This window comes from Zeus faber (assembly GCF_960531495.2).
Source record: "Zeus faber genome assembly, chromosome: 3".
Taxonomy (NCBI): domain Eukaryota; kingdom Metazoa; phylum Chordata; class Actinopteri; order Zeiformes; family Zeidae; genus Zeus; species Zeus faber.
In genome coordinates, this window is record NC_137190.1 from 33,682,783 (window position 1) to 33,695,141 (window position 12,359).

Here is a 12,359-nt window from a genome sequence, read left to right on the forward strand (position 1 = left end):
ATAATAGCTAAGCTAATTCCTACCTAGCTAACTAACTGAAACAAACTGATTCCTATATGTAATGCGGTTAGTGAATAGAATAATATAAATAGATTAAAAAATAATACAGAGTGGGGGTACAAAATAGAGTTGAAGGGAATAGAGTTATGTATATGGGATAGGCAATTTGTAGATACAGATATGTGCAGTAAAGTGCATGTGAATAAACTGTGCATGGAGATATAGAGTACAGTACACAACAGTACGACACAGCAATACAGTAACACCGAACAGAACAGCAATACAACGCAGTATGCAGTAACCCAGAACAGTGGTACAGTAACTTGCAGTACAGTATGCTACATACAGTACAGTAAGGCAGTGTGAGTGTCTCAGTGTTTTTGGTTAGGACCCCTGATGAGTTCAGCATTGACAGTCCTTATTGCTTGCGGGAACAAACTCCGTCTCAGTCTCTCTGTTCTCACTGTGTGACTGCAGGGGCACTTGCCCGCTTGCAGTTTTTTTACCCTTGCTGTCAGCATGCTTTGCATACAGCACAGAGTATTTGTATGCTATTGCATCTAGAACAGAGTTAGTCTGCAAGTGGAGTTTACCTTCTCAACCTGCAATGCAACTCTTTATCAATTCTTAAATCATCAAGAACTGCTACAATAACTCTGTCCTGAGGACAATCTGTAGGATGACAAGAGCACCGTTTTTTGTTATACAGAGCTCCCAGCAATCCCCCTCTTTGGAGAACTATTTAACCAAATTTGGGTCTATAAACAACTAATCACTACTACAAGAGGGGGAGAATCACCACAGGTGAGACAATAAACATAGAACCAAACAACATATATGGAATGAATACAGAAAAACATAACCATTGGATAACAACATATATTAAAACAACAGAGTTAATCAGGTCCAGGAAAATTGGAACAGCAATTGGGCACGCGGCCTCCTGTCATAGTTATAGCAGTAAATGAGGGAGGAAAGGAGAGGAATGCAACCAGAAGGGTGCTGGGGTGCGTTCAAAGCAGGTGTTGGTGGTGTGTGTGTGTGTGTGTGTGTGTGTGTGTGTGTGTGTGTGTGTGTGTGTGTGTGTGTGTGTGTGTGTGTGTGTGTGTGTGTGTGTGTGTGTGAGGTATTCACCGGCGAGTGTACAGGACTTATCCCAATTGGTTCTGGTGTATAAGGTCGGTATTATTTCATGGCACCTCCAAGCAGCAGAAAGTACCCCGAAGCCACCACCGAGCTCGCAGCCACATGGGCACCCCACGGCTGCAGGAAGGCCCCGAGCACCCCACCCTGCAGCCACAGAAGACCCTCGGGCCCCCAGAGAAGCCAGAAGCCCGCGGAGCAACTCCTATGCCAGGCCCCGAGAAGCATAACCAAGTCCTAGGGAACACAAGGAGACACCGTAGCCCCGGGGGCGCACACATACAACCCACCCCCAAGTGCAGGCACAAGATGCAGCCGGAGCCAGGCCCTGCGGCGATAGACCAACACCCCGCCTGAACCGCCCTCTGCAAGCCGACGGGACCCCCATGCTCACCTGCAGCCCGTGCAAGGGCGAGGCTCGCCCCAGCCCCCCGAGTGCCCATCCATATAGCCGAGTGTGCTCAGCGCAGGGCACCCGGATGTTAGCCCCCCCTTGCACTGATGCCAGCAAGCCAACAGATATATAGGCCCTCCACCACCCCTGGAACCCAGGGCACGTGCCGCACTCGCTGCAGAGCAGCTGCACGGCGGGAGCAAAGGCCAACAGCCACCCCCCGCACCCCAACCCACACCCACAACAGCAAGTGGCCCCTCAGAGATCCCGGAAGGCACACGGCGGCGCTCTTCACAGGCCCGCAAGGTCGCAGCACACATATAAACCACTAGGCGCAAGCCGCCAGGACTCCAGCGCAGCCAGGAGGAGATCCACCCGGCTGCCCCCCAGCCATCCACGCACCCGCACCGACCCACCAGCGACCCGGCACCCTGGAAAACCCCAGTGCTTAATGTGTGCTGTTGGCAATTGCAGTTAAAATTGCGGGGTGTGGGGGTGCGAGTTCTCTAAGCAAGTCAAACCCGAATCACTTGCTTCTTCCTGCCCCGCAGACCCTGGTCTGGTGGCTTGGTGTGCAAGTGTATGTGTTCTAGGCTGATATGAGTGGAATTAGAATTTCGGGACGGACAGGAAGCACGTCAGGGCAGGAGTGTGACGGGCAAGATTGCAGTCACCCGCCACATCCCCACCCACATAGCTCTAACCCCAACCGTCCCCAAGCCCTAGGTCTTTAGTGTGGTGAATGTACTAAGTATCAGTTTTGGCACTGGGAGAGATAGGTGAAGTGCAACCAGATCAATGCAGGGGCGCAGCAGACCAGGGAGCGGCCACGCAGACCCCCCCCCCGGACACGACTACGTCATAGCACACCCACCTCCCGTACCTACAGCAACCAGGCGCAGAGCGGCCCACCATGCGCCTCCGCCTTGCTGGAGTCATCACAGTATGGTTCCACCCTGAAGGGCTCATGTTATTAGCTTGGTCAGTGGCTAATAGCTAATAGACTCCAGCTGCGAAACCATAGCATCCTGATAGCTAACGTCTTCAGCCAATGGGCTGTCCAAAACAGGCTGTGGTATCCTAGCCCAGCAAGCATTAGTAGAAAAGCTAGTCGCTTGAACCTGAGATGTTGCAGACCTATTTAGTTCTGGAAGTAGAACATTATGTATGTCCTATAGAAAGGTTTGCTCTGCAAGAACCACAGAGTCATATTTTATTGGAACTTTAGTTGAATGCATCTCCATTTCTCCCAGAGTTTAACTCGAATGCATCTTGCTCACTTTCGGTTCTCTTGCCGGAGATGGAGTCAGTAATCAACTTGCGTCCATAGTTGCCGTCCAGCTACCGGAGGTTCGAGGTACTCCAACACTTTCGACATCAATGTAGTGTTGCATGGTAACTGAACAGATGGAGAAGAATGGCAAAGAGACGATGATGCGTTCGATAGCTCAACTGAGCCCGGTTTTATTTCCTTGCCGCAGCAATGGCTAACCCGAGATTGAGGTAACAAAATGAAACAGGGTGCCTAACTCGCTAGCTCTCTCCTTGTGTCTCGTCTCTACCCGACTTCCTCCCTCTCATCTCCCTCCTTCCCCGCAGACTCACTTCCACTAAACCGCCAATTATCTTGCCCTGGAAGGACTTCCCCACCAATTACGCACTATGGTGAACACCTCCCTCAATAAAACATTGAAATGCAATGGATAAACAGGAACTTATACCCAGCGTTACAATATTATGAATTGTATTCCATTTGTCTGATTACATCCCGTCCTAGTTTGTGTAACAAATGGCTCCTTCTACTCTTGGCTCCGAATGACTGTGCAAGACAGCGTGGAACAGATGGCAAGGGGTAAATGGGAACAATTTAAAAGAGTATCAATTATTAAATCTTCTAATGGTTTGGTTCCTGCCAAAGAACTTCAAGATAGACACTTTTTTTTTTAGCTCAACAGATGTATTCCTGATGTATTCTATAACAAGTTTGTGTGGTGTTGTGACATCCGTTGGCCTAACTTATATGCGAGATATGATAAGATATGCGTCCTTTGTTCAGTTGTAGGTTGTACAAAGGTGCCTAAAGATGTTTCCAAGGATGAATCGTATCATACAATAACAAGGAAGTACAGAAATGACAAAGTTACCTTGGAGTTAGCGTACCAACATTTGAGTTAGCGTTCTTCTAGCAGTACCAAATCATAATGCCTGGTGAAGAGAACAAATTTGTGCGTGAAATTGCTACTATTTGATCTGAACATAATTTTATGCTTATGTAATGATAGCCAAACTAAACAAAATAAAAGAAACATTGTATTTTTTGGGAATGGTTTGACCTCATTTACAGTGTTGGGGGTAATCACATTACATTTGTCTGTAAGGAGTAATGTAATGCGTTACTGTTCCTGATTCAGTATTCACGTTATACTTACTAATGAAACAATTAGCATTATTTGCGTTAGCCTACATAAGTTCTATATCTAACTTTTAAAGGGAGGAATCTCTGTCTGTTTTGTGGCAGTCAGTGAAGTCAAGTGAAGACAATGTTTGATTTAACAGTCTGAGGGCATCAAACCAAACAGCAATGTTTGCTTAACATAACTCTCAAAGTCTGAACACAACGTATGCTGGGAAACAAGAAGGCACAATAAAATAACTCTAAACACAATGCATGCTGGGAAACAGGATGGCACAATAACATTACCCTCAAAGTCTGAACACAATGCATGCTGGGAAACAGGAAGGCACAATTCTGAAGATCCACTGCCCGACTGGATCCTGCAGCGCTTCTGTGACCGCACAGAAGCGCAGCGTCTCAGGTGGCACCGCCAGCGTCACATCCACACGGTCTACACCGCCCCTGGGGGCCCAACTGTGTGGCAATTACGTAACAATACACCTCAGGCGATATAGTTGAAGTAATGTAACGAGTAGCGTAAGAAATTACTTTCTACAGGGAGTAATAAGTGAAATAAGGCATTCCTTCTTTTGAGCGACCCCAACACTGATCATTTGTGAGTAACTAGGGTTTAACGCACACACACACACACATACACACAGGGACATATATTTGCCAAAAAAACATCTTCCCGAAGCAATTTCCGATTTAATATTGCACAAACGTTTTTCTCGTGTGCAGGAGGTGGGGGGCGGGCGGCCAGGCGGGGTGGGGGGTGTGGGCGTGCAAACATGATGAAAGTGGCATAGACTGGGACATTGTGGATTCTGGCAGGGCTTCTCATGGGGCTCAGGGCTGGACGGACACTGTGCCAGCAGTCGGGACTTGAGACGTGAGAAGTCAAATAATGGCAGGGATGATGGAGAGCCACACTTAACTGAGCTCTGTGTGTGTGTGTGTGTGGGGGGGGGGGTCTGAGAGAGAGAGAGAGAGAGAGAGAGAGAGAGAGAGAGAGAGAGAGAGAGAGAGAGAGAGAGAGAGAGAGAGAGAGAGACCCAACACATAATGGCCGACCAAGAGAGGAAATGATACAGCTCAGGAGGACCTTTAGTCACCCTGGCTGTGGGAGAGGGTGGGCTTTCAGACATAGACAAATAAATCAGTGTCTGCTCTTTGGTCGGCGGTCATCGCAGCCAGAACAGATGGAGATGATAAGTGTTTCCTGAGAGCGGTACTGTAATTTTACTTACAAGCCCTGCTGTCCTCTTTGTGCCATCTTTAGAAATGATTGTTTCACCAGAATGAGATTTGAAATGAGTCAACACACATTTGGTGTTGGCTATGAGAAAGCCGCATTGACACTGTTGCAGTTCATAATTATAGTGTAATAAAACTGAGCACTTGGACTTGAAAAGTGACTGAAAACAAGAGTACAATATGACATTGTTAAAGGAGTGTCAAATTCAAGACCAAAAGTCGCTGAAACTGGAGAAAAGACCAGCACCAGAACAGGGCAATTCAAATGGTAATCCATTGTACACGAATGTAGTGCGTACCCGTTGGCTGAGATAGAAATAAAACATACACATATTAAGATTGTTATTTACAAATCTAATTTGACATGTGATATTGATGTCAAAATATTTTTAATTGTAGTTTTGACTGACCTGGAAGTCTTAGTATTAGTGTATGAATAAAATATAGTGTTAATAGTGGAAAAATTATAGATAGTATGCTAAAAAAAATTATGAAAATGGAGAAATAAGTCAAGACAGTGTCAAGTCATAGAAGAGAGTCCTTAAAAAAATGTACTACCAGTGCTGTACTGCTGACCCCTTCAATTTCCTTCACTATTCTAAAATGGATTCAAATATTTTTTCCCCTCATAAAACGACACACAGTAACCCATGATGAAAATGAAAACCAGTTTATAGAAATCTTTGCAAATTTACATAAACAAAAATTGAATATGACATTCACATACTATAAATATTCACACCCTTTACTCGTTACTTTGCTGAAGCACCTTTGACAGCGATTTCAGCTGAGGTGTCTTAGAATGTGTGGCGTCCCAAGACAGCCCCATTGTATAAGATAATTACTAAGAGACGGTGCCAGGGGTCCCGAGAGAGAGAGCACATCACCAGGGGTCCTGGTGATAAGGGAGGTGAAATGTGACCTGTGACCTATGTAGGGGAATCAAATGGTAAATGTTGTCTGTGGGCAGGCATAAAAGAACACGCCCAAGTGACATTCGACAGAGAATCCATCGGGCTCGGTTCTCTCCCGGACGTCCTAGGCAAGTCTGGTTTGATGCTGTTCTTTTGTAATAAATCTATTATTTTACTCAAGACAGCGTCAGTGGTCTCTCCTTCTTCATCAACACAAATTCATCAAGAAACTACACAGCATTGAAGTCTTCTTGGGTTTGACGCTACAGAGCTTGGCACGCGACTCTGTATTTGGGTTGGATCGGGTTCAAGCCCGGGGTCTGGCTCTGGCTGGGCCACTCAAGGACATTCACAGGAGTTGTCCAGAAGCCACTCCCTCCGGCAGGGTCATTGGTTCATTGTTCTACTTGAATAGTCATGAAAGTCTGACTCTATAAAGTATTTCTTAACAAAAGATTTTGTGGTAGCCTATGTCAGTTTGTAGGTAGCCTGTAACTGGATGATTGAAAATATTATTTCTTTATTTATATATTATTTATTTATTTATTTATACTCCAGCCAACAAGATAATGAATTTGTGTTGTAGTAATACTTGGATATTTTGATGGCTGGATAGAATTTTTCTTACCTAACTTTAAATATTTACAATTACTCTGCTGGAAAGAAACAATGTCAGCCAGAGAATGAGAATGCACAAGGAGTAACAGTTGCAGTAAGATAAATAACATTGTTTATCCTAAAGGAAATTGCAGGGCCATCAATAATAATAATAATAATTAAAAAAATAATAAAAAAAAAAAAATAATAATAAAAAAAATAATAATAATAATCATTATTATTATTATTATTATTATTATTACTATCATTTTATATTAAATATAGCTGCAGGCAGCAATACACAGGGTCCATGTTAATTGGTGTGACGTGTGTGACGGGGTGATGTCTTTGTAATGATGCTCAAGGCCAATTTGCAATGCTGTAGATTTTATTTATAGTGAAGGCTGAGTTTGTCACAATGCGTTCTTAGCCACTGTCACAGGCTTGGAACACAAATGATGTATGATGATATTTATGAAATGTGAATGAACAACTTATTTTTTGGCAGAGTGTAGGGTAGTTGCTGTTTCTGTTTCATCAAGTTCAATGTTGATCATGTTGGTGACCATATTAGTCTCACTGAAGGACGAATTCACTAAAAGATTGCGTGGCCTTTGTCGCCACAAAACCGGCGCAAATAACAAAAAAAAGCGAGCGTGTAATTCACAGAGGAGCCACAAACAGTGAAATGCACCATTAACTACGCAGGCAGGCAAATAGCATCTCGGTGTGCCTGTGCTATATGCGCGTACTTAAATTAGGTTTTTTGATTAAAATTGGCCCCTTTCTATGCAAATGAGCCCCGTTGCAAATAGTGTCCAATTAACAAACACCGCCGCTAATAGCCGCACGCAGTTAGAGTGAAATTATTACCATGTTCAGAGAGCTGGTAGTAATTGCGCAAGGCTGGTGCAATTGAAGCACATTCATAAGGGGTGCCATGTCTAGACTTCCAGTGATCTGTAAATAATATGTGATCCACTGCAGACTTTAGGTATATTTGGTGGCTTTTGACTTTTTTCGCATCATTTGAAAGTGAAGAATCAGAGCTTCAAAACAAGGTGTCACTTGTGCAAATCAAGAAAATATTGCGCAGGCAGACCAGTAATTGGGGTGTGCCTGACCCATGCAAAAAGCGTGACAGGTTTGCGCTCGGACCCTGGCTGTAATTATATTCCCCTCGATGACTTAATTTCGCACCGGCGCCGAGGAATGCCCCCATGCTGCATTTGTGGAAAAGCAGTTGCAATGCTTTATCTGGCCACCTGGGTGTTTCAAAACAAAAAGCAACTGGCGTATACAGGATATTCTTGTTTATTTAATGAAAAAATAGACATGTTTTTGAACGGAACCTATGTTCTGCACATCTAATACAATCAATATATAATTATCTGATTTAAAAAAACGAATGGTTTGAAAGAATGTAATTTTTTATTTTTAGATGTATTTAATTGAATGCAACTAATGAAAACGCTGTGCGTGACCATGTGTAACTGGTGTTATTTACCTAATCGAATTTACCAAAAATGAATGCGAAATATTCAAACAAATTTAATCGCATTACTAAATGTATCGCAAAACTCACCATATGGTGCGATTTTGTGCCGCTGGAACTTTTTAATCATTCTAAGGACTTTTTGGAAGAACCCTCCCTTTCATTGTGTCCGCGCTGCAAGCACTACTGTAGGAACGATCGTAGTTCTCAGATCTCCGTTTTGAGAAATGTATTCAGCTCCTGCTCCAGGACAGGGACTGAACCGTCAGTGATGGGATAAATAATAAAATAAAAACAGTATTTTTATTGTCTATGTATTTATTTAATTTTACGAGGTGAATTGAATGAAACAGAAAATCCCGGCGTGAGCAAGCCCGTGCTTAACGAAAGTGGGAACAACTTTTTAAAGGATATCTTGTACACCGCGTTCCAAATTATTATGCAAATAATAATATTCTCAGATTTTCCTAAATAGTCGACGCAAATGACAGTCAGTATAATTTTCAAGTCATCAACCATTAGGGTATAATTTGAATGTTATTTAACAAACCTCCCAATGATAACAGTATTTTTTTAAAAAATAAAAAACTCAAAATGCACTGTTCCAAATTATTATGCACAACAGAGTTTCAAAACATTTTATATGTTGTAAAGAACTGAAAATGGTAATTTGTTGAATTTGCAGCATTAGGCGGTCATATTTACTGAAATCAAAAGCTATTTCAGTCAAAAACATCTTAACAGGCCAAGTTACATGTTAACATAGGATCCCTTCTTTGAGATTACCTTCACAATTCTTGCATCCATTGAACTTGTGAGTTTTTGGAGAGTTTCTTCTTGAATTTCTTTGCAGGATGTCAGAATAGCCTCCCAGAGATGCTGTTTTGATGCAAACTGCCTCCCACCCTCATAGATCTTTTGCTTGAGGATGCTCCAAAGGTTCTCAAAAGAGTTGTGGTCAGGGGAGGATGGGGGCCACACCATGAGTTTCTCTCCTCTTATGCCCATAGCAGCCAATAACACAGAGGTATTCTTTGCAGCGTGAGATGGTGCATTGTCATGTATGAAGATGATTTTGCTACAGAAGGCACGGCTCTTCTTTTTGTACCATGGAAGAAAGTGATCAGTCAGAAACTCTATATACTTTGCCGAGTTCATTTTCACACCTTCAGGGACCTACCAGCTCTCTCTCCATGATTCCAGCCCAGAATATGACACTTTCCCTATGCCACCTCCTTGCTGATGTTGCAGCCTTGTTGGGACATGGTGGCCATCCACCAACCATCCACTACTCCATCCATCTGGACCATCCAGGGTTGCACGGCACTCATCAGTAAACAAGACTGTTTGTGTTAAGACCGGAGCTAGGAGGGACCCAAACGCACGACACAGAGATGGGAGGCAAACAGGGGGTTAGACAAAGGATGTTTATTGACAACACTGTGGAGATGGCCGAAGGGATCCGGTCGGTTAGGAATGGAGCAGGGCAAGGCAGGGATGATGACCGGGCAGGAGGGGTCCGATGGCCGGAGGGAAGGCATTGCACTATTCGACACTTTTCGGCAGCGGAAAGATCCTTTTTCTTTCCCATATTGCTTGAAACCTGTGGCCTGCTTAATAATGTGGAACGTCCTCCTTCAGAAGTTTTCCTTTAATTGGGCTCATCTGGCAAACTAATTATCACAGGTGTCTGAGATTGATTTCAGTGATCCAAAGAGCCCTGAGACACAATACCATCCATGAGTTTAATTGAAAAACAAAAAATTAAACGTTTATGACACTTAAATCTAATTTGCATAATAATTTGGAACGCGGTGTAAATCTAATATGAGTGAAGATTTATGCAAGAGGATTGATTATTTTCTCACCTCAAATTTGTTCAGAAACAAATTTTATTGGATTGATAAGGTAAAATAAGTGAAATTTATGGAGCAAACACAACACAAATTATTATTGAAACCCCGCTGGATGACGCGTCATTTGCGTCACCAGTGCCAGGTTGTCAGGGAGCTTCCCCAGGTCCTAGTGCCCCTAGGGGAGACCCCTCATGTGCAAAAAACATGTCACGTTGTATGGTGAGGTCCCAGCTGATATCCCACTCCAATATATATATATATATATAGTACTCACAAAAAGTTAGGGATATTTGGCTTTTGGGTGAAATTCATGGAAAATGGAAAAAGTTCATGCTACAGTGATATTATATCATGAAAGTAGGGCATTTAAGTAGAAGCATGCAATGGTGATTTCCTCATCTCAAACAATTTATTGAAACAAAAGCCAACAACAGTGGTGGGTTTACCACAACAAAAAATGTCAATGTCTCAATAACTTGTCATGTGCCCTTGAGCATCAATTACATCTTGACAAGGAAGTCTCATGCTGTTCACAAGTCGACTTATTGTCTGCTGAGGCATGGCCCCCCACTCTCCTTGAAGGGCGGCCCTCAGGTCATTGAGGTTCTGAGGTACAGAGTTACGAGCCTCTACACGGTGACTCAACTGATCCCATAGGTTTTCTATGGGATTTAGGTCTGGAGAAAGTGCAGGCCACTCCATTTGAGGTACCCCAGTCTCCAGCAGCCGTTCCCTAATGATGCCACCTCGATGAGCTGGAGCATTGTCCTCCATGAAGATGAAATTAGGCCTGTGTTGTTCATGCAGGGGCACAATGACTGGATTAATGATGTTATTCAGGTAGTATGGGCTTGTCACTGCACCATTCACTAAGTGTAGGGCAGTTCTGTATTGACTAGACACACCTGCCCACACTGTAACACCACCACCACCAAAGGCTTATCTGGTGACAACAGTGGCTGATGCATAGCTCTCTCCTTGACGTGTCCGACATCGTTGGCGGCCTTCATTTCTGCTCAAAGTGAATCGACTTTCATCAGAGAACAGCACTGAGGCCACTGGTCCCTCATCCAGCGTCAATGCTCCCTGGCCCATGCAAGACGATGATGCCTGTGCCTGGTGGTGTGGTCAGGTACCCTTGCAGGTCGTCTAGAACGCAGACCACGCTGATGAAAACGGTTTCGAATGGTCTGACGTGACACTTGGGTTCCTCTCACCTCCCTTAAATGTGCCTGGAGTTGAGTGGCATTCATCATCCAGTTTTGCAGGGCACTGTTCACAATGAAAGCGCTCATCAGTGTGGGATGTGGCCAAAGGACGTCCACTTCTATGCCTTTCTGTGACTCTTCCAGTCTCTCTGTATCTCTGTTGCAAGCTGCTGATGACACTCTGTGACACTCTAAGCTCAGTGGCCACTTCCCTCTGAGAACATCCTGTTTGAAGCCTCTCAATGGCGAGGTACTGTTGATCAATTGTTAGGTGTCGTCTTGGTCTCATGATGTCAAAATGTGAACAGCATGATGAAGAGGACTGTTTAAATACCAATTCTAATTGAACCAGGAAATGTATTGTTTGATTCATGGATCAAACACCTGTTGTGAATTTTGCCGTTCAGCTCCTTGTTAGAGAACAGCAAATTGTGCAAGAAGTACTGAAACATTGAACTGTTGGACATGTTCATTCAAAAGTTTAGAGAAGGTCAAATTAAGTTCACCTGTAAAGGTTATAGTGCATTTTAGGTTCATGCTGAAATTTCACCCGAAAGGAGAATATCCCTAACTTTTTGTGAGTAGTGTATATATATATGTATATATGTTTATACATGTATATATATATACACGTGTGTGTGTGTGTATATATATATATATACGCACACATGTGTATATATATATACATGTATAAACAAACATACATACATACACACACACACACACACACACATATATACATATAAAGTAGTGTGCCATTCTCATCTTGTTCCATACCGCTGCTTTTTTGACGTTTGTACAAATGATAATTATATCCCTGGTGTTGATTTTATTCGATGGACTTTTATTGAAATATATTTATAACATTTTATTGTGCCATTGTTGTTTTTTTGGAATTTGGAAAATCAATCTTTTAGATGGGGGTTGGTGATAGGGGAGTGATGGGAACCGTTTCACCGACTATAGAGAAACTATAAATCCACACACTTAGCCACTTTGAAAAGAGACAAGTAAAACTTTAAAACTAGTCACTTTAATTTATCAAGTATTGCATACCTGTTTTGTCTTACCTCTTAGTAGTATATTGCAGTTTTTGTCTT